Source organism: Rutidosis leptorrhynchoides, chromosome 2, assembly GCF_046630445.1.
Source record: "Rutidosis leptorrhynchoides isolate AG116_Rl617_1_P2 chromosome 2, CSIRO_AGI_Rlap_v1, whole genome shotgun sequence".
NCBI lineage: Eukaryota > Viridiplantae > Streptophyta > Magnoliopsida > Asterales > Asteraceae > Rutidosis > Rutidosis leptorrhynchoides.
The window spans coordinates 410,335,935-410,363,122 of NC_092334.1; the positions used below are offsets into that span (position 1 = coordinate 410,335,935).

At 33.4% G+C, this 27,188-nt stretch overlaps 1 non-coding gene across 1 annotated transcript; it reads left to right on the top strand.

Moving 5' to 3' along the window:
- Window positions 1–23,721: 23,721 nt before the first annotated feature.
- Window positions 23,722–23,828, top strand: LOC139895167 (small nucleolar RNA R71). The gene has a single exon (XR_011775630.1). It is a non-coding gene; the product is annotated as a small nucleolar RNA R71 (small nucleolar RNA).
- Window positions 23,829–27,188: the final 3,360 nt, after the last annotated feature.

The window sequence follows — 27,188 nt, forward strand, 5'->3', positions numbered from 1 at the left end:
CCACTACCCGAGCGCGAAGCTCGTTGACTTCTTCTATTACACCGGGGTGATTGTCAGTTCGGACGAGCGGATAAATAAAATCTAGAATTTGGTGTAGTATGTAATCGTGACGAGATACTCTAGAAATAAGAGAGAAAATGGTGTTTCGGATAGGTTCGCCGGTAAGTGCTTCAGGTTCTTCGCCAAGAGGGCAATGTGGTGGATGGAAGGGATCACCTTCTTCTTGTCTCCAATGATTAAGGATTCTACGAACCCATCCCCAATTCATCCTGAATAGATGATGACTAATTGGTTGATCCATTCCAGTCACACTGCTTTCGGAACTTGAGTGGGATTCCATTTCGGAATCCGAGGGACTTGAACTAATGACGAATTCCATTTCGTACGATTGAATAAAGAATTTTTCGATATGAAATGATTTTCCGACTATCGGGTGGTATTCTAATTATATAGAGCAAAAGGTTTGGTAGATTACGGAGGAATTTACAGAATATGTCAGGCAAAGTTTACAGTAACAGATACGCTAAAATATGAATTAGCAGATACGCTAAGATATGAATTTTGTCTATACCCTATTCATGCAATCAATGCAATAAGATGTGTCTAGACTAAGAATGATAAGAAGGTAATTTCTGACAAAAATGATGAGCAAAACTTTTGACATGCAGACACGGTCGAAGTCCAGACTCACTAATGCATCCTAAAGACTATCAGTTAGACACACTAATGCAGACCTGGTTCGCTAAGACCACCGCTCTGATACCAACTGAAAGGACCCGTTCATATATATTATAAACGATTCACAATAGTTGATTACATCGCGAGGTATTTGACCTCTATATGATACATTTTACAAACATTGCATTCGTTTTTAAAGGACAAACTTTCTTTATAATGAAAGTTGACGGAATGCATACCATTTCATAATACATCCAACTATAATTGGCTTAATAATAATCTTGATGAACTCAATGACTCGAATGCAACGTCTTTCAAAATATGCCATGAATGAATCCAAGTAATATCCTTAAAATGAGCTAATGCACAGCGGAAGATTTCTTTAATACCTGAGAATAAACATGCTTTAAAGTGTCAACCAAAAGGTTGGTGAGTTCATAGGTTTATCATAACAATCATTTCAATATATTAATAGACCACAAGATTTCCGTTTATAAATATATGTACACTCGCAAGTGTATAAAAGTATTCTATAAGTTGTAGGCACCCGGTAACAAGCCTTAACGTTCATGTTTTACCCTTTGAAGTACACCAGATCAGGTATGTTTAAAATAACCTCGAAGTACTAAAGCATCCCATAGTCAGGATGGGGTTTGTCAGGCCCAATAGATCTATCTTTAGGATTCGCGCCTACCGTACATAGACAAGTAGTTTAATGTTACCAAGCTAAGGGTATATTTCTGGTTTAAACCCACGTAGAATTAGTTTTAGTACTTGTGTCTATTTCGTAAAACATTTATAAAAACAGCGCATGTATTCTCAGTCCCAAAAATATATATAAAAGGGAGCAAATGAAACTTACAATACTGTATTTCGTAGTAAAAATACATATAACGTCATTTAACAAGTGCAAGGTTGGCCTCGGATTCATGAACGTATCAATATTGAGATTCAATATTGCAGGAAAGTACGTAGATGCAACGGAGATGATAAACACTAGATTGACCTCACGAGCATACCCATGAACCATACCCATCACCTCCATAGCTATAAGCCATAATTTCCTTAACTTCGACTCATTCAAAAAAACTATTTTGAAATCACTCGGACAGCACTCCGTCGTAATATTTTATGTATACTAATAATATCTTGAAATAATACAGAGCAAATATATATATATATATATATATATATATATATATATATATATATATATATATATATATATGTATATATATATATATATATATATATATATATATATATATATATATATATATATAAATCGATTGAGAGAGTTTAGAGAAATATATTTTCATGTTTCTATGAAATAATGAAACCTATTGAATTCTATTTATAATAGATTTTTGAATTATTAAAGTAAATTATTAAAGTATGAATTATTAAAGTATGAATTATTAAAGTTAAAGTAAAGTAAAAGTAAAGTAAAGGTAAAGTTAAAGTATAGTAAAAGTATAAAAATTATGTATGTATAATACGCGTATAAATATATATAATATTAATTTAAATCGTTATATATATTTAATAAAATAAAATATAAATATCGTTATATTTATTATACTGGTTAAGTAATGAGTTGTCAAAAGTGATTCTAGATATTTATAAAAGTTATATACGTTTTAATATTAAAGTTCTTTTTAAACTGAAAACGTCTTTGTACGTTTGAAAATAGATTAATAGAATATTATGGAAACCAATTCTCCACTAACTTTTGTCTAACTTTCGTAAATGACACTTTTTGTTTTTATTTATAAATAGCTTTACAAATTATTCTGAATATCGTTAAGAGGAATAGATTTTCTCAAATCATAGTGGACCTCTCAACAGAGACTTGTAATCATAATTCAATGTTTCTGATAATTCAATCATTTAATATATATTTTTTTAATTTCGTCGAAAATCATATTGAAACAAATACGTTCGTGTAAAGTATTATACGTTTAATACTTTATTAATATTCTCAAGTTATAATATATATATACATATATATATCTATTTATATATAACGGTTCGTGAATCGTCAGAATTTAGTCGAGGTTATAATGAATGTATGAACACAGTTTAAAATTCTTGAGATTTAACTTAACAAACTTTCCTTATCGTGTCGGAATAATATAAAGATTAAAGTTTAAATTTGGCCAGAAATTTCCGAGTCGTTACAATAAGATAGTCGGACTAATTGGTTTTCCATAGCTACATAGGCATAACCTCGAGCATTCAATGATTTTTATTCAAAACATATGAACGGTCCTTCTCTACATAAAGTAACGAACTCGGTATTGGAATACGTCTGATTCGTCGAGCATTTTCCTTCGTGTGACCATTTTTCGCATTTGTGACATCTTTCAAGGTGTCGTTCTCTTCTTTTCGCTGCGGATTTTGATTTTTCTTTACCAAAATGTAACTTATTATGATCGTTCCTGAGTTCTTTTCTTACTCTGTCCAATTTGGCTCTTATTACTGATACCAGGTCACTCTGGAGTGTGTCATTATTACGTTTAGTGATCAAAGCATGTAGCATTAGACCATGGTTTAGATCAAAGGAATTCTTCATCTCGTAAAACCTAAAAAAATAAAAATTCAGAATGGGGGGAGAAGACTAGTTCTTTAGGGTCTGCTAGGGAAAGACCATTCGGATTCCATTCTCGAGAACTACACGAAAATAGAATATCTAACTCTACATAAATACATATTATCCTAAACAGATTCGAACCTCCCCACACTTAGTTAGATGTGGTGTCAAAATTATGATTAACTTCGTTGTCAACTTCCATCGGACCATGTATGTAATGTTTAACTCTGTGACCATTAATTTTAAATTCAATCCCATTTGAATTTATTAACTCTATTGTTCCGTATGGGAAAACTCTTTTGACTATAAATGGTCCAGACCATCTGTCACGACCCTACTTTTTCTGTTATGTTTTCCGTTAATTATTTAACGACCGTTAACTATTAGTGTGCCACGTCATTTCTATGACCTATATTATTATTTGTAATAATATATATATATATATATATATATATATATATATATATATATATATATATATATATATATATATATATATATATATATTAATTATTATGTGTTATGTGAATATTTGTATTCATATTTTAATTTATACGATTCTACGTCTCGCGGATTTCCATCCGGCGAATCTTTTTGGTTTTCAAACCAACGGACGCGTTTTTGGGATATTTAAATCCTAAATATTTTAAATAGGATATTTTAAGATCATATTATTATATAGTGTATTTATATTTATTTTTCGTCGCGCGTTTGTTATCTTTCCGGATTTTTAATCGCGTAAGTGCGTTTTCGCGTTTCGGGACTCGATCGGGCTTTCGGGCCATCAGGAAATTATATTTAAGTGAGATGGGCTACCGGGGCCCACTCCCATCCCACCATTCAACCGAAGTCACAAGGGAGGGGGGTATTACTCCCTTGTTTTCCCATTTGTGATTTAATTTCCTTTTTCATCAAATTTAATCTAAACCTAATTTTATTTTATTTTTTTGCTCTCCTCCTCCCTCCCCTCTTCTCTTGGCCGTAACCCACCACACCCAACATCACCATCTTCATCAATTTTCAAGCTTGGATCAAGAGATAACTAGTATAATCGGATTCCTCTCGTCTTTCTCTACGCGACTACGTTGTTTGTTTCTCGATCAGGGTATAAACCCTAACCCTAGAATTTCCTATTTTTCATTTATTTACTGTATTTTGATGTTTAATTGATAGTATGATGTTTGTGGATTATTGTAATGGTGTTTGTATGCATAGATGTACTCAAAATTGCATGTTTTCGGTTTGTAAATTTCTGGACAACAGCTATTTCGTGATTTCTGGGTTTGTGACTGATATAAAAGTTAAATAAACTATCTAGACGAGTTCCTCTCATCAAGAAATTAATTTTAGACTCCGGATTCATGTCGTTTCGATTTCCGGAGCCCTAGTTATGATCAAATTAATTTTTGTTAAAATTTAATTGTGTTATGGACAAGAACCAGGTTGGGTCCGACTTTGTGACCATCCTTGGTGTCTTTGGGGTGTGTCATTTGGTTAGGACTGATGGTGGGACGAATTTTCATGTTCGGGTCACCTAAATCCGAGCCACGGTTCACCCGTTGTGCCTAAATCAATGTTTTGAGTAAATTGAAGTCCCAAGTGGTGTCATTGCTGATTACCACGACCTAGGGACTGTTCTTGGAGTGTTCTTGAGTACACCATTGTGTCGGGTGGTTTGGATAGGCGGAGATGCATATAAGGCTCGCCAGAAGTCGACACCCGGGGCTCAAAATACGACCCGATGAACTTTTGAATTAAAAACTTATGGTTAATGATTAAACTTATGATAAAATTTATGGCTTTCATTATTAATTAATTACTTATGATAAAAGAGGTAATTATTATTATTTAAGACTTATGATATAAATATTTATTATATCATTTAATTATTATTTATGATTTAATTAACATTTTAATTTAACTTATGATTAATGACACTTTTATTATTAATGGAAAATACTTATGATAAGTATTAAATTTATTTTATAAGAATATTATTATAAGACTTATAATGAAGATTAAATAATTATTTAATTATTATAAGACTTAATTATTATTTAATTATGATTTAATTATTAAATACTTATGATTTAATAATTATATTTAGAAACTTATGATATGATTAATAATTCATTATTAATAAATAATACTTATGATATGATTTAAAATTTATTATTAATTAATAATATTTATATTATGACTAATATTTAATTAATTAATTAAGTACTTATGTTATATTAATTATATCATTTCAACTTATATTAACTTTAATAATTCATTTTATTTAATTAAACTTATGTTATGACATAATTATACACTTTTAACTTTAATAAACATTATAACTTATGTTATTATTATAACTTACACTTTTCAAATTAACGTTGACTATGTTTGACCAAGTTTGACTTTTGAGTTGACTTTCGGTTGACTTTGACTTTCAGTTGACTTTTGTTGACTTTCTAAATAAGGAAACTTTCCTAACTTAAAAACTTTCTAAAAATAGAACTTTCTAAATTTGGAAACTTTCCAAAAATAGAAACTTTCCAAAAATAGAAACTTTCCAAAAATAGAAACTTTCCAAAAATGGAAACCTGCTAAAAATAGAAACTTTATATAAATAGAAAGTATGTGTCCGTACGCTGTTCCAGTCAAACTGATGCTTGCCGAGTATTGTTCTATGTCTACTTGCAACATGTATAATAGCTATCATACTAAGACTTGACCTAAGTTAGTTATTTATATCGACCTGCTTTATTTATAGGTCGGCGTTGTGATCGTTCCTGATCACTTTACTCTATTTGCTGTTCGCTTGTTTGTGTGGTTTCTTCAGTTGCTTTTAAGGTGAGTTATAGTCCCGTTTTTACATAGTTTTCAAAGTATATTTTTGGGATGTGATTTCATGCATTTTATTTACGTTTAGACACAAGTAACAGTTAAATTTAATTATTCATTGTGTGTTGGACAAAAATATTCCCTAGTCTGGTAACTGTAATCATTGGTTTCTAATGGTGAACGCGAATCCTATGGATAGATCTATCGGGTTTAACAACCCCATTTCAAGCTAGTCGCGCTAGCAATTTATAATCGAAATGTTTAGTACTTCGTAATTTGTTGTAGATACACTGTCCAAGTGTATATTTTTTTTGTGTTTGGCAAGGGTAAATAAAGGGTTAAGTGGTTACCAGGTGGCTCATTGATAATGGAATAATGTTTAATGTTTTCTAACATTTTTAAATCTTGTGGTCTAAAGTTTACTTATTTATTTAAACCTATAATTCACTCAACCTTTGTGTTGACAGTTTACTTGCATGTTTTCACAGGTACTTGAGTTATATGATGCTTCCGCTGTCTTTAGAAGAGTCTGCATGCATTTGGGCAGATTTTATGAAACAATTTATGAAACTTAAGTTGACATTCTATTTTTGGATAATTTAAATTGTGGGTTTGTTGGCAAGGTTTTGTGTCAACTTTTGGTTTAATACTATGGTTGGTTGTTTTTAAACTACTTAATTTGGTTTGTTTCCTTTTTGGGAAACTTTTGAGATAAAAGAATGCAATTTTGTTTATTTAATTCATTTAAGTCCGATCAAGCTGTGGGACCAACTGACAGATCCGTTAAGTGTTTTGACGGGGTCGTCACATGTGGTATCAGAGCCAGGTTGGTCACATGTGACGACCCCGTCAAAACACTTAACGGATCCGTCAGTTTGTCCCACAGCTTGATCGGACTTAAATGAATTAAATAAACAAAGTTGCATTCTTTTATCTCAAAAGTTTCCCAAAAAGGAAACAAACCAAATTAAGTAGTTTAAAAACAACCAACCATAGTATTAAACCAAAAGTTGACACAAAACCTTGCCAACAAACCCACAATTTAAATTATCCAAAAATAGAATGCCAACTTAAGTTTCATAAATTGTTTCATAAAATCTGCCCAAATGCATGCAGACTCTTCTAAAGACAGCGGAAGCATCATATAACTCAAGTACCTGTGAAAACATGCAAGTAAACTGTCAACACAAAGGTTGAGTGAATTATATGTTTAAAGAAATAAGTAAACTTTAGACCACAAGATTTAAAAATGTTAGAAAACATTAAACATTATTCCATTATCAATGAGCCACCTGGTAACCACTTAACCCTTTATTTACCCTTGCCAAACACAAAAAAAATATACACTTGGACAGTGTATCTACAACAAATTACGAAGTACTAAATATTCCGATTATAAATTGCTAGCGCGACTAGCTCGAAATTGGGTTGTCAAACCCGATAGATCTATCCATAGGATTCGCGTTCACAAGTAGAAACCAATGATTACAGTTACCAGACTAGGGAATATTTTTGTCCAACTCACAATGAATAATTAAATTTAACTGTTACTTGTGTCTAAACGTAAATAAAATGCATGAAATCACATCCCAAAAATATACTTTGAAAAGTATGTAAAAACGGAACTAAAACTCACCTTAAAAGCAACTGAAGAAACCACACAAACAAGCGAACAACAAATAGAGTAAAGTGATTAGGAACGATCACAACGCCGACCTATAAATAAAGCAGGTCGATATAAATAACTAACTTAGGTCAAGTCTTAGTATGATAGCTATTGTACATGTTGCAAGTAGACATAGAACAATACTCGGCAAGCATCAGTTTGACTGGAACAGCGTACGGACACATACTTTCTATTTATAGAAAGTTTCTATTTTTGGCAGGTTTCCATTTTTGGAAAGTTTCTATTTTTGGAAAGTTTCTATTTTTGGAAAGTTTCTATTTTTGGAAAGTTTCTATTTTTAGAAAGTTTTTAAGTTAGAAAAGTTTCCTTATTTAGAAAGTCAACAAAAGTCAACTGAAAGTCAAAGTCAACCGAAAGTCAACTCAAAAGTCAAACTTGGTCAAACATAGTCAACGTTAATTTGAAAAGTGTAAGTTATAATAATAACATAAGTTATAATGTTTATTAAAGTAAAAAGTGTATAATTATGTCATAACATAAGTTTAATTAAATAAAATGAATTATTAAAGTTAATATAAGTTGAAATGATATAATTAATATAACATAAGTACTTAATTAATTAATTAAATATTAGTCATAATATAAATATTATTAATTAATAATAAATTTTAAATCATATTATAAGTATTATTAATTAATAATGAATTATTAATCATATCATAAGTTTCTAAATATAATTATTAAATCATAAGTATTTAATAATTAAATCATAATTAAATAATAATTAAGTCTTATAATAATTAAATAATTATTTAATTTTCATTATAAGTCTTATAATAATATTCTTATAAAATAAATTTAATACTTATCATAAGTATTTTCCATTAATAATAAAAGTGTCATTAATCATAAGTTAAATTAAAATGTTAATTAAATCATAAATAATAATTAAATGATATAATAAATATTTATATCATAAGCCTTAAATAATAATAATTACCTCTTTTATCATAAGTAATTAATTAATAATGAAAGCCATAAATTTTATCATAAGTTTAATCATTAACCATAAGTTTTTAATTCAAAAGTTCATCGGGTCGTATTTTGAGCCCCGGGTGTCGACTTCTGGCGAGCCTTATATGCATCTCCACCTATCCAAACCACCCGACACAATGGTGTACTCAAGAACACTCCAAGAACAGTCCCTAGGTCATGGTAATCAGCAATGACACCACTTGGGACTTCAATTTACTCAAAACAGTGATTTAGGCACAACGGGTGAACCGTGGCTCGGATTTAGGTGACCCGAACATGAAAATTCGTCCCACCATCAGTCCTAACCAAATGACACACCCCAAAGACACCAAGGATGGTCACAAAGTCGGACCCAACCTGGTTCTTGTCCATAACACAATTCAATTTTAACAAAAAGTAATTTGATCATAACTAGGGCTCCGGGAATCGAAACGACATGAATCCGGAGTCTAAAATTAATGTCTTGATGAGAGGAACTCATCTAGATAGTTTATTTTAACTTTTATATCAGTTACAAACCCAGAAATCACGAAATAGCTGCTGTCCAGAAATTTACAAACCGAAAACATGCAATTTTGAGTACATCTATGCATACAAACACCATTACAATAATCCACAAACATCATACTATCAATTAAACATCAAAATACAGTAAATAAATGAAAAATAGAAAATTCTAGGGTTAGGGTTTATACCCTGATCGAGAAACAAACAACGTAGTCGCGTAGAGAAAGACGAGAGGAATCCGATTATACTAGTTATCTCTTGATCCAAGCTTGAAAATTGATGAAGATGGTGATGTTGGGTGTGGTGGGTTATGGCCAAGAGAAGAGGGGAGGGAGGAGGAGAGCAAAAAAATAAAAAATAAAATTAGGTTTAGATTAAATTTGATGAAAAAGGAAATTAAATCACAAATGGGAAAACAAGGGAGTAATACCCCCCTCCCTTGTGACTTCGGCCGAATGGTGGGATGGGAGTGGGCCCCATTAGCCCATCTCACTTAAATATAATTTCCTGATGGCCCGAAAGCCCGATCGAGTCCCGAAACGCGAAAACGCACTTATGCGATTAAAACTCCGGAAAGATAACAAACGCGCGACGAAAAATAAATATAAATACACTATATAATAATATGATCTTAAAATATCCTATTTAAAATATTTAGGATTTAAATATCCCAAAAACGCGTCCGTTGGTTTGAAAACCAAAAAGATTCGCCGGATGGAAATCCGCGAGACGTAGAAACGTATAAATTAAAATATGAATACAAATATTCACATAACACATAATAATTAATATATATATATATATATATATATATATATATATATATATATATATATATATATATATATATATATATATATATATATATATATATATTTATATTTATATTTATATATATATATATTACAAATAATAATATAGGTCATAGAAATGACGTGGCACACTAACAGTTAACGGTCGTTAAATAATTAACGGAAAAGATAACGGAAAAAGTAGGGTCGTGACAGTACCTTCCCGTTACGAAAATTTCGTTCCAAAATTTAAGCAGGCGCAGGGGTTGACTCGGCATCTGAGAACAAATGCGGGTATTTCTGCTTCATCTGGTCTTCACGCTCCCAAGTGAACTCGGGACCGCGTCTAGCGTTCCATCTGACCCTAACAATAGGAATTCTGCTCTGTTTAAGAGTCTTAACCTCTCGGTCCATGATTTCAACAGGCTCCTCAATAAAATGCAATTGCTTATCAACTTGAAGTTCCTCCAAAGGAATAGTCTGATCAAATTCAGCCAAGCACTTCTTTAAATTCAAAATATGGAAAACATCGTGAACAGCACTGAGTTCTTGTGGCAATTTCAAACGATAAGCCACCGGTCTAACTCTTTCAATAATCTCAAAAGGTCCCATGAAACGAGGACTTAACTTCCCTCTTTTACCAAAACGGATTACGCCCTTCCAAGGCGAAACCTTTAACATAACACGATCACCAACTTGAAATTCAACATCTTTCCTTCCCTTATCGGCATAACTCTTTTGCCGACTTCTAGCAGTTCTCAACCTTTCTTTAATTTGTACAATCTTCTCAGTAGTCTCGTGAATAATCTCTGGACCTGTAAGTTGAGCATCCCCAACCTCATTCCAACAAAATGGAGACCTACATTTCCTACCGTACAAAGCTTCAAACGGTGCAGCTTTAATACTTGCATGGTAACTGTTGTTATAAGAAAACTCAGCTAGCGGCAAATATTTATCCCACCCATTTCCAAAATCAATGACGCACGCTCGCAACATATCTTCTAATGTTTGAATGGTCCTTTCACTATGACCATCCGTTTGAGGGTGATAAGCGGTGCTCATATCCAACCTAGTACCCAAGGCTTCCTGTAAAGATCGCCAAAACCTCGACACAAATCGACTGTCTCGGTCGGAAATAATGGAAACAGGAACACCATGCCTAGAAACAATCTCTTTCAAATACAAACGGGTGAGTTTCTCCATCGAATCCATTTCCCTAATCGGAAAAAAGTGAGCCGATTTAGTGAGTCGATCTACAATCACCCAAATCGAATCATAGCCACCCGAAACTCTTGGTAACTTAGTAATAAAATCCATAGTGATACCTTCCCACTCCCACTCGGGAATTTCTGGTTGCACCAAAAGTCCAGACGGTTTTTGATGTTCAGCTTTGACCTTAGCACAGGTCAAACACTTAGTCACATACTTAGCTACATCACCTTTCAAATTATGCCACCAATACAGCTCCTTAAGATCCTGATACATCTTTCCTGAACCAGGATGAATAGAGTATCTAGACTTATGAGCCTCATCCAAAACAAGTTGTCGAAGACCTCCAAATTTTGGAACCCAAAGACGTCCCGCAAAATACCTAGTACCATCAGCTCGTACTTCAAACTTCTTAGCTACCTTTTCTACATTCTCCTTCACTAAATTCTCCTCCTTTAAGGCTTCTTGTTGTGCCTCAAGAATCTGCCTAACGAGGTTTGATCTAACTATCATATTCAAGGCCCTAACCCTGCGAGGTTCAGTCCTTTCTTTACGACTCAATGCATCAGCCACAACATTGGCCTTACCCGAGTGATACAAAAGGTCACAATTATAATCATTCAACGTCTCAATCCATCTTCGTTGTCTCATGTTCAACTGTTTCTGATCGAGGATATGTTGAAGACTCTTGTGATCGGTGTACACAGTACTCTTGACACCATAAAGATAGTGTCTCCAAATTTTAAGCTCAAAAATAACAGCCCCCAACTCTAAATCATGAGTTGTATAGTTCTGTTCGTGAATCTTCAACTGTCGTGATGCATACGCAATAACCTTCTTTCGTTACATCAAAACGCAACCATAGCCTTGTCGCGATGCATCACAATAAACAACAAAATCGTCATTACCCTCCGGTAGTGACAAAATCGGAGCGGTAGTCAACTTCTTCTTCAAAATCTGAAAAGCATTCTCTTGTTCATCCTTCCACTCATACTTCTTCCCCTTATGCGTTAAAGCAGTCAGAGGTTTCGCAATATGAGAGAAATCCTGAATGAACCTTCGATAGTAACCTGCCAACCCTAAGAACTGATGAATCTGAGTAGGAGTTTTCGGGGTTTCCCACTTTTCAATCGCCTCAATTTTAGCAGGATCAACTTGTATTCCCTGTTTACTAACAATATGACCAAGGAACTGAACTTCTCTTAACCAAAAAGCACACTTAGAGAACTTAGCGTACAACTCTTCTTTCTTTAACAAATCAAGCACTAACCTCAAGTGTTCTTCGTGATCTTCATCACTCTTAGAATAGATAAGGATGTCGTCGATGAAAACAATAACGAACTTGTCCAGATAGGGTCTACACACACGGTTCATGAGGTCCATGAACACAGCAGGTGCATTTGTAAATCCGAACGACATAACAAGAAATTCAAAGTGACCGTAACAGGTGCGAAAAGCAGTTTTTGAAACATCAGATTCTTTAACACGCAACTGATGATAGCCAGAACGAAGATCAATTTTTGAATAAACAGACGAACCCTGAAGTTGATCGAACAGATCATCAATTCTCGGAAGAGGATAACAATTTTTAACAGTGAGCTTATTCAGTTCACGGTAATCAATGCATTAATGAAAGGAACCATCTTTCTTCTTAACAAACAGAACGGGAGCTCCCCAAGGGGATGAACTAGGACGAATGAAACCTTTGTCTAGCAACTCACGAAGTTGACTCGACAATTCTTGAAGTTCGGAAAGCGCAAGACGATAAGGAGAACGTGCTACAGGAGCATCGCCAGGAAGAAGATCAATCTGAAATTCTACCGCGCGTTGCGGCGGAAGGCCAGGTAAGTCATCGGGAAACACCTCGGGAAAATCCCTAACAATGTGAACGTCATCAGCGTTCTTTACTTCCTTACTAGGATCAATAACATGAGTAAGAATAGCATGACAGCCTTTGCGGAGATATTTACGAACTTTCATACAGCTAATAAGGTTTAAATGTGTGCATTTCTTATCTCTAAAGACCATCAGTGGCTCTCCAATCACATCAGTAATACGAATAGCCTTATCATCACACACGATCTCAGCACGGTTCGCAGACAACCAATCCATACCAATAACAATATCAAAACTACCAAGTTAAATCGGTATCAAATCTATCTCGAAATCCCTACCACCCAGATTAATGTTACATTTATGATGTACAATCTTAGCAGTAAGTTCCTTACCATTAGCTACTTCAATAACATAAGTATTGTCTAAGAGAGTTAACGGCGTTTTGATTCTCGGACTTAATTTACTCTACACAAAACTTAAATCAGCCCATGAATCAAATAGTACATAAACTGATAAATCGTTGACTGAGAACGTACCAGTAACAAGCTTAGGATCTTCCTCCGCATCCTTAGCATTAATGTTGAATGCTCGGCCGCGTGCAGTCTCTGCAGTCTTCTTGTTGGGACAAGCATCTCGGAAATGCCCGGGCTTCCCACACTCATAACAAACCCTTGGATTACCTCCATTATTCGGTTTCCCATTACCGTTACCGTTACCACCTCTATTACCAACATTATTATTATTACCACCAGTCGCGGGAGTAGCAGCCCCCGGCAAAAGCACTGTACAATCTTTAGCAATGTGCCCTTGCCTAGAGCACCTCTTACAAGTAACTGTGTAGTAACCATCATGAGCTTTATAGCAACGAGGACACACATGCTGATTTCTGTTATTAGCACCTGAGGTATCCTGTTTCTTCTGCTGATTTTGGTTTTGATTGCAGTTGTTATCCCACTTTCGTTTCCCATTATCAGCCTTCTTGACAACCTCCTCACTACTTTCAACAACTGTAGTCTTGCTTCTTCTCAACACCTTGTCATTAAGTTTGTGGGCCATAGACATAGCCGCCTCAATAGTCTGGGGTTCACTAGACTCAACCCCGTGTTCAATCTTCTCGGACAAACCATCAATGTAAGCCTCAATTTTGCGGTCCTCATCCGCATAAACCCTAGGACACATCAAAGTTAACTCGAAAAACCTTCGTTCATAGGCATCTAACTCGGTGCCATGCATTTTCAAATTCTTGAGCTCAACCTCTAGCTTCTTAAGCTCACCCCGAGGTCTATAGCGGGTGATCAATCTTTCCTTAAAATCATTCCAGGCCAAACCATAAGCTACATCGCTTCCCAAACTACTAACCAGATTGTTCCACCATGTCAAGGCACTATCCTTGAGAGTGCAACTAGCAAAACTAACTTTGTCCTCTTCACGAACCCGACTGACCCTGAAAATAGATTCGATTTTCTCGAACCAACGAGTAAGCCCTATTGGTCCTTCCGTACCACTGAATTCTTGGGGTCGACCAGCCATAAAAGTTTTGTGGGAGCATCCCACGTTGTTGTTCACATTGGTGTTAACATTAGCATTTGCTGCCATAGCAGCAGCAATTCCTTCATTGATCAGGCGTTGCATACGCGCTTCAATGGACTCTCTTGGAGGCATGATCTTCAAAATAGAATAACACATCCGTTAGTACCAAGAATAATACTAGTGTCATAAAGGAATAGATCAAAACACGAAAAGACTAACCATTAAGATATTAGTCAACTAACATTATGAGTAATAACATGACAGTTATGATTGTTATAGAAATAACCATCACATGCATACATATTTTATGATAACATCATACAACATACATAGCACCTAACATACATGAACATATATTACGCATAATATAACATGCCAAGAGCCACAACATCAGAAATAAAACATGATAATGATAATAGATGTCATAAAAATAACCATCCATACATAATGAAAAATATCCCATAACAAAATCTTAATAAAATCCCCGGCAAAACGCCGTACATAACCCAAAATGTATGTATAAAAAGGACATTAAGTCTGATGAAATAGATAATCAATATGAATAATCACATCACATTCGCTTAGAGTGGGTGTGATAAGCTGGTCCAGCATGAGTCTCAGCAGGATCCTCATACTTACGCAACTTCCCTTTCACAACATCCAACTCTTCCTTCAACACACGAACAGTGCTCTCGAGAGCCTCGAACTTAGCATTAACTTCTCGATCACGCTTACGGTTCGCATCCTCAACCCTATGCTTGAAAGTGATAAAGTTACCCATGTCGGCACAGATCTCGTCCATAACTTCATTATGTGGCAAAGTGCGCAAACAATCACTAAGGGCGTTAATACGTGTCACCTCATTATAAGCCCTGTTCATATGAGTAATGGTAGAAAAATAGTAATGAACAGGATCATCGATCTCCGGTTGATTAGCACGACGTCTAGCAGGAGACGGTTGAGCAGGAGCAGCAACAGAGTTATCGCTCGAAGTTGACATCTGAAAATAGCAAAACCGCAAACCACATACCAAAAAGATATGAAAGCTAATACTATAACTTATACGAAATGAAATGCATAATAATGCTATAGCAAAAAGGTCGGGCTGTAGACTAGACTCTAATGCACCCTAATAACCATGGGTTGACCACATTAAGACCGCCTAGTTCCCTACAACCTGGCTCTGATACCACATGTGACGACCCCGTCAAAACACTTAACGGATCCGTCAGTTGGTCCCACAGCTTGATCGGACTTAAATGAATTAAATAAACAAAGTTGCATTCTTTTATCTCAAAAGTTTCCCAAAAAGGAAACAAACCAAATTAAGTAGTTTAAAAACAACCAACCATAGTATTAAACCAAAAGTTGACACAAAACCTTGCCAACAAACCCACAATTTAAATTATCCAAAAATAGAATGCCAACTTAAGTTTCATAAATTGTTTCATAAAATCTGCCCAAATGCATGCAGACTCTTCTAAAGATAGCGAAAGCATCATATAACTCAAGTACCTGTGAAAACATGCAAGTAAACTGTCAACACAAAGGTTGAGTGAATTATAGGTTTAAATAAATAAGTAAACTTTAGACCACAAGATTTAAAAATGTTAGAAAACATTAAACATTATTCCATTATCAATGAGCCACCTGGTAACCACTTAACCCTTTATTTACCCTTGCCAAACACAAAAAAAATATACACTTGGACAGTGTATCTACAACAAATTACGAAGTACTAAACATTCCGATTATAAATTGCTAGCGCGACTACCTCGAAATGGGGTTGTCAAACCCGATAGATCTATCCATAGGATTCGCGTTCACCAGTAGAAACCAATGATTACAGTTACCAGACTAAGGAATATTTTTGTCCAACTCACAATGAATAATTAAATTTAACTGTTACTTGTGTCTAAACGTAAATAAAATGCATGAAATCACATGCCAAAAATATACTTTGAAAAGTATGTAAAAACGGGACTATAACTCACCTTAAAAGCAACTGAAGAAACCACACAAATAAGCGAACATTAAATAGAGTAAAGTGATCAGGAACGATCACAACACCGACCTATAAATAAAGCAGGTCGATATAAATAACTAACTTAGGTCAAGTCTTAGTATGATAGCTATTGTACATGTTGCAAGTAGATACAGAACAATACTCGACAAGCATCAGTTTGACTGGAACAGCGTACGGACACATACTTTCTATTTATAGAAAGTTTCTATTTTTAGCAGGTTTCCATTTTTGGAAAGTTTCTATTTTTGGAAAGTTTCTATTTTTGGAAAGTTTCTATTTTTGGAAAGTTTCTATTTTTAGAAAGTTTTTAAGTTAAGAAAGTTTCCTTATTTAGAAAGTCAACAAAAGTCAACTGAAAGTCAAAGTCAACCGAAAGTCAACTCAAAAGTCAAACTTGGTCAAACATAGTCAACGTTAATTTGAAAAGTGTAAGTTATAATAATAACATAAGTTATAATGTTTATTAAAGTTAAAAGTGTATAATTATGTCATAACATAAGTTTAATTAAATAAAATGAATTACTAAAGTTAATATAAGTTGAAATGATATAATTAATATAACATAAGTACTTAATTAATTAATTAAATATTAGTCATAATATAAACATTATTAATTAATAATAAATTTTAAATCATATCATAAGTATTATTAATTAATAATGAATTATTAATCATATCATAAGTATTTAATAATTAAATCATAATTAAATAATAATTAAGTCTTATAATAATTAAATAATTATTTAATCTTCATTATAAGTCTTATAATAATATTCTTATAAAATAAATTTAATACTTATCATAAGTATTTTCCATTAATAATAAAAGTGTCATTAATCATAAGTTAAATTAAAATGTTAATTAAATCATAAATAATAATTAAATGATATAATAAATATTTATATCATATGTCTTAAATAATAATAATTACCTCTTTTATCATAAGTAATTAATTAATAATGAAAGCCATAAATTTTATCATAAGTTTAATCATTAACCATAAGTTTTTAATTCAAAAGTTCATCGGGTCGTATTTTGAGCCCCGGGTGTCGACTTCTGGCGAGCCTTATATGCATCTCCGCCTATCCAAACCACCTGACACAATGGAGTATTCAAGAACACTCCAAGAACAGTCCCTAGGTCGTGGTAATCAGCAATGACACCACTTGGGACTTCAATTTACTCAAAACAGTGATTTAGGCACAACGGGTGAATCGTGGCTCGGATTTAGGTGACCCGAACATGAAAATTCATCCCACCATCAGTCCTAACCAAATGACACACCCCAAAGACACCAAGGATGGTCACAAAGTCGGACCCAACCTGGTTCTTGTCTATAACACAATTCAATTTTAACAAAAAGTAATTTGATCATAACTAGGGCTCCGGGAATCGAAACGACATGAATCCGGAGTCTAAAATTAATGTCTTGATGAGAGGAACTCATCTAGATAGTTTATTTTAACTTTTATATCAGTCACAAACCCAGAAATCACGAAATAGCTGCTGTCCAGAAATTTACAAACCGAAAACATGCAATTTTGAGTACATCTATGCATACAAACACCATTACAATAATCCACAAACATCATACTATCAATTAAACATCAAAATACAGTAAATAAATGAAAAATAGAAAATTCTAGGGTTAGGGTTTATACCCTGATCGAGAAACAAACAACGTAGTCGCGTAGAGAAAGACGAGAGGAATCCGATTATACTAGTTATCTCTTGATCCAAGCTTGAAAATTGATGAAGATGGTGATGTTGGGTATGGTGGGTTACGGCCAAGAGAAGAGGGGAGGGAGGAGGAGAGCAAAAAAATAAAATAAAATTAGGTTTAGATTAAATTTGATGAAAAAGGAAATTAAATCACAAATGGGAAAATAAGGGAGTAATACCCCCCTCCCTTGTGACTTCGGCCGAATGGTGGGATGGGAGTGGGCCCCACTAGCCCATTTCACTTAAATATAATTTCCTGATGGCCCGAAAGTCCGATCGAGTCCCGAACCCCGAAAACGCACTTACGCGATTAAAAATCCGGAAAGATAACAAACGCGCGACGAAAAATAATTATAAATACACTATATAATAATATGATCTTAAAATATCCTATTTAAAATATTTAGGATTTGAATATCCCAAAAACGCGTCCGTTGGTTTGAAAACCAAAAAGATTCGCCGGATGGAAATCCGCGAGACGTAGAAACGTATAAATTAAAATATGAATACAAATATTCACATAACACATAATAATTAATATATATATATATATATATATATATATATATATATATATATATATATATATATATATATATATATATATATATATATATATATATATATTATTACAAATAATAATATAGGTCATAGAAATGACGTGGCACACTAACAGTTAACGGTTGTTAAATAATTAACGGAAAAGATAACGGAAAAAGTAGGGTCGTGACACCATCTTGATTACAATTTTCCAGGAAATAGCTTGAATCTTGAATTAAAAAGAAGAACTCTGTCTCCTTCTTTATATTCTTTTGAACTTCTGATTCTTTTATCATGCCATTTCTTCGTTCTTTCTTTATAGATTAACGAATTTTCATATGCTTCATGTCTTAATTCTTCTAATTCATTTAGCTGACCTAATCGTAGACGTCTGGCTTTATGTAAATCAAGATTACATGTCTTCAAAGCCCAAAATGCTTTGTGTTCAATTTCTACTGGAAGATGACATGCTTTTCCGTAAACGAGTCTAAAAGGTGTGGTTCCAATTGGAGTTTTGTAGGCTGTTCTAAAAGCTCAGAGTGCATCCTCCAATTTCATGGACCATTCCTTCGGATTTGATCCTACGGTTTTCTCTAGAATACGTTTTAATGCTCGGTTGGTATTTTCAACTTGTCCTCTTGTTTGTGGATGATAAGCGGTTGAGATTTTATGAGTTACTCCATATCTTTTGAGAACTTTCTCAAGTTGATTGTTACAAAAATGAGTACCCCGATCACTTATTAAAGCTTTTGGTGTTCCAAACCTAGCAAAAAGACGTTTTAAAAAGTTGACTACAACTCGTGCATCGTTAGTCGGGAGAGCTTGTGCTTCCGCCCATTTAGATACATAATTAATGGCAACGAGAATGTAGAGATTATTATGAGATTTTGGAAATAGACCCATAAAGTCAATACCCCAAATGTTAAATACTTCACATACTTGAATGATATTTTGTGGCATTTCATCACGTTGACTTATTTTTTCGGCCCTTTGACATGCATCACATGATTTACAAAGAAGGTGTGCGTCTTTGAAAATTGTAGGCCAATAGAATCCAGCATCGTAAACTTTTCTTGCTGTGAGCTGAGGCCCATAATGCCCTCATGTTGGACCTGTGTGACAATGGTTTAAGATTTGACTTGCTTCATCCCCGAATACACATCGGCGTATTATTCCATCGGGTCAACTTTTAAACAAATGTGGATCTTCCCAGAAATAGTGCTTTATATCATTAAAGAATTTCTTTTGTTTTTGGTACGACAATCCTTTTTCAAGGAATCCACATACTAAGTAATTCGCATAATCTGCAAACCATGAAATTTCACTATAATCTATCTTCAATAGATATTCATCAGGAAAGTTATCTTGTATGGCCGATTCATTTAGAACTTCTAATTTAGGATTTTTAAGACGAGAAAGATGATCCGCGGCGAGATTTTCTGCTCCCTTTTTATCTCGGATTTCAATATCGAACTCTTGTAAGAGTAAAATCCAACGGATTAATCGCGGTTTGGCATCTTGTTTCGAAAATAGGTATCTAAGAGCAGAATGGTCGGTATAGACCACCGTCTTAGCTAGAACGAGATATGAACGAAATTTGTCAAAAGCAAAGACAATAGCAAGGAGTTCTTTTTTAGTAGTTGTGCAATTCGTTTGTGCTCCTTGTAACGTCTTACTAGCATAATATATAGGTTGAAATCGTTTTTCAATCCTTTGTCCTAAAACGGCTCCCATTGCAAAATCACTTGCATCGCACATGAGTTCAAACGGTAGATTCCAATTTGGAGTTATCATGATCGGTGCATTAGTGAGTTTTTCTTTAAGAATATTAAAAGATTTGATGCATTCATCTAAAAAGATGAATGGAGCATCCTTTTCTAGGAGTTTATTCATAGGAGTGGCAATTTTAGAAAAATCTTTTATGAAACGTCGGTAAAAACCGGCATGCCCTAGAAAACTCCTAACTCCTCTAACATTGGTGGGATGTGGAAGTTTAGCAATTACATCTACTTTAGCTCTATCCACTTCAATTCCTTCCTTTGAAATTTTATGACCAAGAACGATGCCTTCTTTAACCATGAAATGGCATTTCTCCCAATTAAGTACTAGATTTGATTGTTCGCATCTAATAAGCATTCATTCAAGATTAACTAGACATGATTCAAATGTATCATCGAAGACTGAAAAGTCATCCATAAAAACTTCCTTGCATTCCTCTATCATGTCGTGAAAAATCGCCATCATGCACCTTTAAAAGGTTGCAGGGGCGTTGCAAAGTTCAAATGGCATGCGTTTGTAAGCAAAAGTACCATAAGGGCACGTGAATGTGGTTTTCTCTTGATCCTCGGGTGCTATTGGAATTTGAAAATATCCGGAAAAACCATCAAGAAAACAATAGTAACTATTTTGATCAATAAAAGGTAAGGGAAAGTGATCTTTTCTGGTGGCGTCATTTAATTTTCTATAATCAATACAAACACGCCATCATGTTACAGTCCTAGTAGGAATAAGCTCATTTTTTTCATTTGTGATGACAGTCATGCCACCCTTCTTAGGCACGCATTGAACTGGGCTTACCCATGGACTATCAGAGATTGGATAAATTAAACCTGCATCTAGTAGTTTAATAATTTCTTTCTTAACAACATCTTGCATATTAGGATTTAGTCTTCGTTGGCGTTGCACATATGTTTTATGACCTTATTCCATAAGGATTTTATGCGTGCAATACGAAGGACTTATTCCTTTAATATCATGAATCTTCCATGCAATAGCTGGTTTATGAGCTTTTAGCACAGAAATGAGTTGAGATTTTTCATTTTCAGTAAGAGAAGACGATATTATTACAGGTAATTCAGATTCACCATGTAAATAAGCGTATTCCAGATGGTTTGGAAGTGACTTTAACTCTAATGTCGGTGGTTCTTCTATCGATGATTTATATCGATATCTGTCTTCTTCTTTTAGCATTTGAATTTCTTCTGTTGTTGGTTCATATCCATTAGCCATAAGTGTGGCTAACATTTCAATTTCATCAATTGGTTTAGTTCCTTCTCCTAAAGAACATTCTCCTGTTCCTTGTAATTCTGGAAATTCTTCTAATAATTCTGCATGTGAATCTATAGTTTGAATATAATAACTTGTATCATCTGCAGATTGCGGTTGTTGCATGGCTCTATCAACAGAAAAGGTAACACTCTCGTTCTCTATACTTAGGGTCAATTTCTTACCAAACACGTCTATTATTGCTTTAGCCGTGTTTAAGAATGGTCTTCCTAATATGAGAGGAACTCGAGAATCTTCTTCCATGTCCTGAATAACAAAATCTACTGAAAATACTAAAGTACCAACTTTAACTAGCATGTTCTCCATTATCCCTCTAGGATATTTTACTGATCAATCAGCTAGTTGTATGCTTATTCGTGTTGGTTTCAATTCTCCAAGGTCTAGTTTAGCGTATAGTGAATACGGCATTAAATTTATACTAGCTCCTAAATCTGCCAATGCTTCTATTGAACTAAGACTACCCAGAAAACATGGAATTGTGAAACTTCCTGGATCAGATAATTTTTCTGGTATCTTATTCAACAGCACTGCAGAACAATTAGCATTCATAGTAACAGCCGAGAGTTCTTCCATTTTCTTTCTATTTGTGATTAGATCTTTCAGAAATTCAGCATATCTAGGCATTCCTGAAATTACATCAATGAAAGGAAGATTTACATTTATTTGTTTAAACATATCCAAGAATTTGGATTGCTCGGCTTCAAGTCTCTCTTTTCTCATTTTACTTGCGTAAGGAAGTGGTGGTTGGTATGGTTTAACATAAGGTTTAGCCTTAATTGTGTTATCTTCATTAACCTTTTCAACTACCGGTTCTGTTTCCCTTTCTTGCTCAGATTGTGGTTCTTGTGGAGTAGGAATAGCGTCATCAAAAATTACATGTATTTCAGGTGGTTTAAGTGTAATACCACTTCTTATGGTAATAGCTTTAGCTGTTTCATTCCGGGGGTTAGCATTTGTATCACTAGGTAGACTTCCCGGTTTTCTTTCACCTATTAACCTTGCTAGGTTACTTACTTCTTATTCCAAATTTTGAATAGAAGCTTGTTGATTTCTAAATACTTGAGCATTTTGTTCATTGGTTTGTTTCTGAGATGTGAAAAATTGAGTTTGAGATTCAACTAGCTTCGTCATCATGTCTTCTAAATTTGGCTTTTTATCATCGGTTTGTGGTGATTTGTTTTGAAAAATAGGTCTTTGCTGATTGTAAGTATTGTTGGATACTTGTTGGTTGCTAGGTCCTTGTTGGTTGTTATATGGAACATTTCGGTTATAGTTCTGATTTTGATTGTAGATTGGTCTTGGCGGTTGATAATTATTTTGATAATTATTTTCAGGTCTTTGGTTTATGTATGAAACATTCTCTCTTTGTTCCATTGTTAGTTCAATACCGAGACAATCTTTTGTCAAATGTGGTCCTCCACACCGCTCACAACGAATTCGTATTGAGTGAATATCTTTAGTCATCTTTTCCATTCGTTTCTCGACAGCATCTATCTTTGCGGAAATGGAATCTAAGTCATGGCTAGAATCGGCTCTAGCTGCTTTAGATGATCTAACGATATCTTTTTCTTGGTGCCATTCATGTGAGTGGGAAGCAGTGTTATCAATAATTTTGTAAGCGTCAGTTGCTGTTTTCTTCATAATGGAACCACCAGCTGCTATATCTATGTCTTTTCTTGTAGTGATGTCGCATCCTTGGTAGAATATTTGTACTATTTGACAGGTGTCTAAACCATGTTGCGGACATCTTCTTAATAACTTTCCAAATCTTGTCCATGCTTCATATAGAGTTTCATTTGGCTTTTGTGTGAACGTAACAATTTCTCCTTGAAGTCTTACGGCTTTAGATGCCGGAAAGAATTGTTTAAGAAATTTTTCAACTAAAACGTCCCATGTATCAATCGCCCCTTCAGGTAATGATTCTAACCAATCTTTGGCTTCTCCCTTTAAAGTCCAGGGAAATAACATGAGATATATCTGTTCATCCTCCACTTCTCTTATTTTAAATAGAGTACAGATCCTATTAAATGTACGAAGATGTTCATTTGGATCTTCCTTCGGTGCTCCACTAAATTGGCATTGATTAGTTACCATGTGTAGAATTTGTCCTTTTATTTCATAATCTGGTGTATTAATGTCAGGTTGAGTAATTGCGTGACCTTGGCCAGTGCGTTTAGCTCGCATTCGGTCTTCCATACTTAGAGGTTTCAGATTTTCCATGATTGAATTTGTTGAATCTGAATCACTAGAGGATTCTGATTTAATGGTTGGTTCCTCGACAATCTCTGTCTGAATGATTGGTGGTTCCGGAGGAAAGATTAATGGTTCAGGATCTCTGAATTGTCCCTGAATATCTTCCGGATTCTCAATTGTGAGGTCGGGTTCAAAAAATGGATTATCGGAAATTTGAATTGGAGTACTTGGTCGACTGGATGACGATTCTAAAGAAAAATCAACGGCGACAATATTTGCTAGATGTCTTGATCGAGTTACAGGTGGTGAACGTACAAAAGGTGGTGAACGTTTTGCTCGGTGCATTCACCGAATATCCTATTAGTTAAAAAAAAGATAAAAATTATATAAGTTATCAAATTAATAGACTTTTATTCTTTTGCCCACGTTTCGAATAGCCAATAGATGCAGCAGGGAGCCAAAACCCTTTAAATCGGAAGCTCACAACTCAGCCACTAACAAATCCAACTATTACTACGAAGCAGCAAATTTTGGATGTCTATCAATTTAACCACTTAAAATAATTTTTCGTTGAAATTTAAAGAAATTTTAGATAAGAAATAGAAAATTCTAAATCCTAAAAACTAGAGCGGCGAAAAATAAGAAAGAAAAAGATCGCGTCGGAAAAAGTCGAAAAATAAAAGGTCGAAAAATAAAAATAAGAAAGTAGCGCATCGAAACTAAAAAGGAACTAAAAACTAAGAATTAAAAGTTGCGTCTAAAAATATTAAAGTTTAAAAGAAATACTATATCCAAAACGGCAATTACTTAAAAAGGTACTAAAATATAAAAACGGCGTCGCAAAATTCTAAAGCACCTAAATCTTAGTCTAAAGAAAAAACACTTAAGGGATTTTACGGAAAAGACTAAAAATCTAGAAAAAAAAAATAACTATGGCAAAAACTATGACTTAAAACTAAATACGAACGAAAAATATAAAAATATTGCGCTAAAATAAATAAAAAGAAACAAAATATAAAAATTAACTTAAAGTTGTAAAAAGTATAATTTTTATATAAATATTATTTTATATTATTTATTGTATAAAAGTATTATTTTTATAATTTATAAAACTAATTAAACTTAATAATACAAAATAAATAATAAAACTAAACTAAATAATATTAAATATAACCCTAATTAGGGTTTAATAATAATAATTATTAATAATAACTGTAATTAATGCTGTACGATGTTCAGATGTTGCGTGTCAGGATGCCTCATGCGGTCGCATAGAATTTTGCCTTCGGGTTCATGCGATCGCATGGGCTAGGGTTTCGGGCCAGGTGTTGGGCTGCTACAGTACCATGCCGAGTAATTTTATATTTTTTTTCTGTTTTAATTTTCTGTTTTAAAATTTATAAAAAGTATTTATATAAATTAAATAAAACTTATATTTTTACAAACTAAAAATAGAAATAGAAATATTTTATAATTTTATATATTTTTGAACAACTCTTAAATATATATATATATATATATATATATATATATATATATATATATATATATATATATATATATATATATATATATATATATATATATATATTTTGTTTTTCTTTTTATATTTTTGTATTTTTAATATTTAAAACGTATATTTTTTTATACAAAGAACTTAATAAAAAAATCTTTTTTATATAGCGTTGCGCTTTCGGCGTTATTTCCCCGGCAGCGGCGCTAAAAATACTTGATGTGTGCTAGGTGGTGTATACAAAATAGTTTATATTTTTACAAGAAAATACTATTAAATATACAATTTTACACAAGATATTTATTTATTTATAGAATGGATATACCTAAACCTTGCTACAACACTTATAGGCAGTGTACCTAATCGTACAGTAGTGTAGTTTTTAGTAAGTCCGGTTCGTTCCACAGGGAGACTTAGCCAAGTTTAACGCTATATTTTTAACTTATGATTGTAAAAATACAAAAATATATATAAGTAGTATTATTATTATAAAAGGGGGTTTTTTTACTGTTTAATGACCGGTTTTTCGATTTTAAAACTTTAGTCGCAGTTAAAATCTAATGTAAAATATTAAATATATAAAAGACTTAATTTAAAGCGTAAAGTAAATAACGATAATGAAATTGCGATAAAATAAAATGACAATAAATAAAGTGCGATAATTAAAAAGTACGATAATTAAAAGTGCAATTAAATACGAAATAAAGGAAATTAAATATGAAATAAAGGAATTATGCTTATTTAAACTTCCGTAATCATGATGTTTGACGTGTTGATTTTAGTTTATTCCCATGGGTTAATTGTCCTTTGTCCTGGATTATTTGATATGTCCATACGGATTTGTCCATAATAGTCCATCAGTCATAAATATAAAGTGCGAGAGTCTTCGTCAAATTATCCTTATACCCGAAGTCAAATATTCCAACTAATTGGGGACTCGAATTGTAACAAGGTCTTAATACTTTGTTTAATGAATACACCAGGTTATCGACTGCGTGTAGTCCAAGGTTTTACTACTTTGTTAACAATTACACCAATTACCCTTGAATGTAATCCACCCCTATTTCAATAAGTCTATTGATTATTAATCCATCCCCGTGTCCGGTCAAATGAATAATTATTGGTATTTATAGATATCCCGCCCACCGTACCCAGTCAAGCGTATGTAGTTATATATAAATACGTCAAATTATTATATATTAAATTAATGAGGTATCGTTTAGTTAATATAAAACCCATTAATAGCCCATAGTCTAATTTCCATAAGTGTCGTTCTTTTATCCAAACCCCAATTATGGTCCAAAGCCCAATTACCCAATTTTAATATTTAGTCCAACATCACGATTACTTCGGCATTAAATAAGCATAATAATAACTTAGCTACAAGACATTAATTTAAAAAGGTTGAACATAACTTACAATGATTAAAAATAGCGTAGCGTTACACGAACAGAATTTCAAATTACACCCTTACAACATTCGCTAGCATA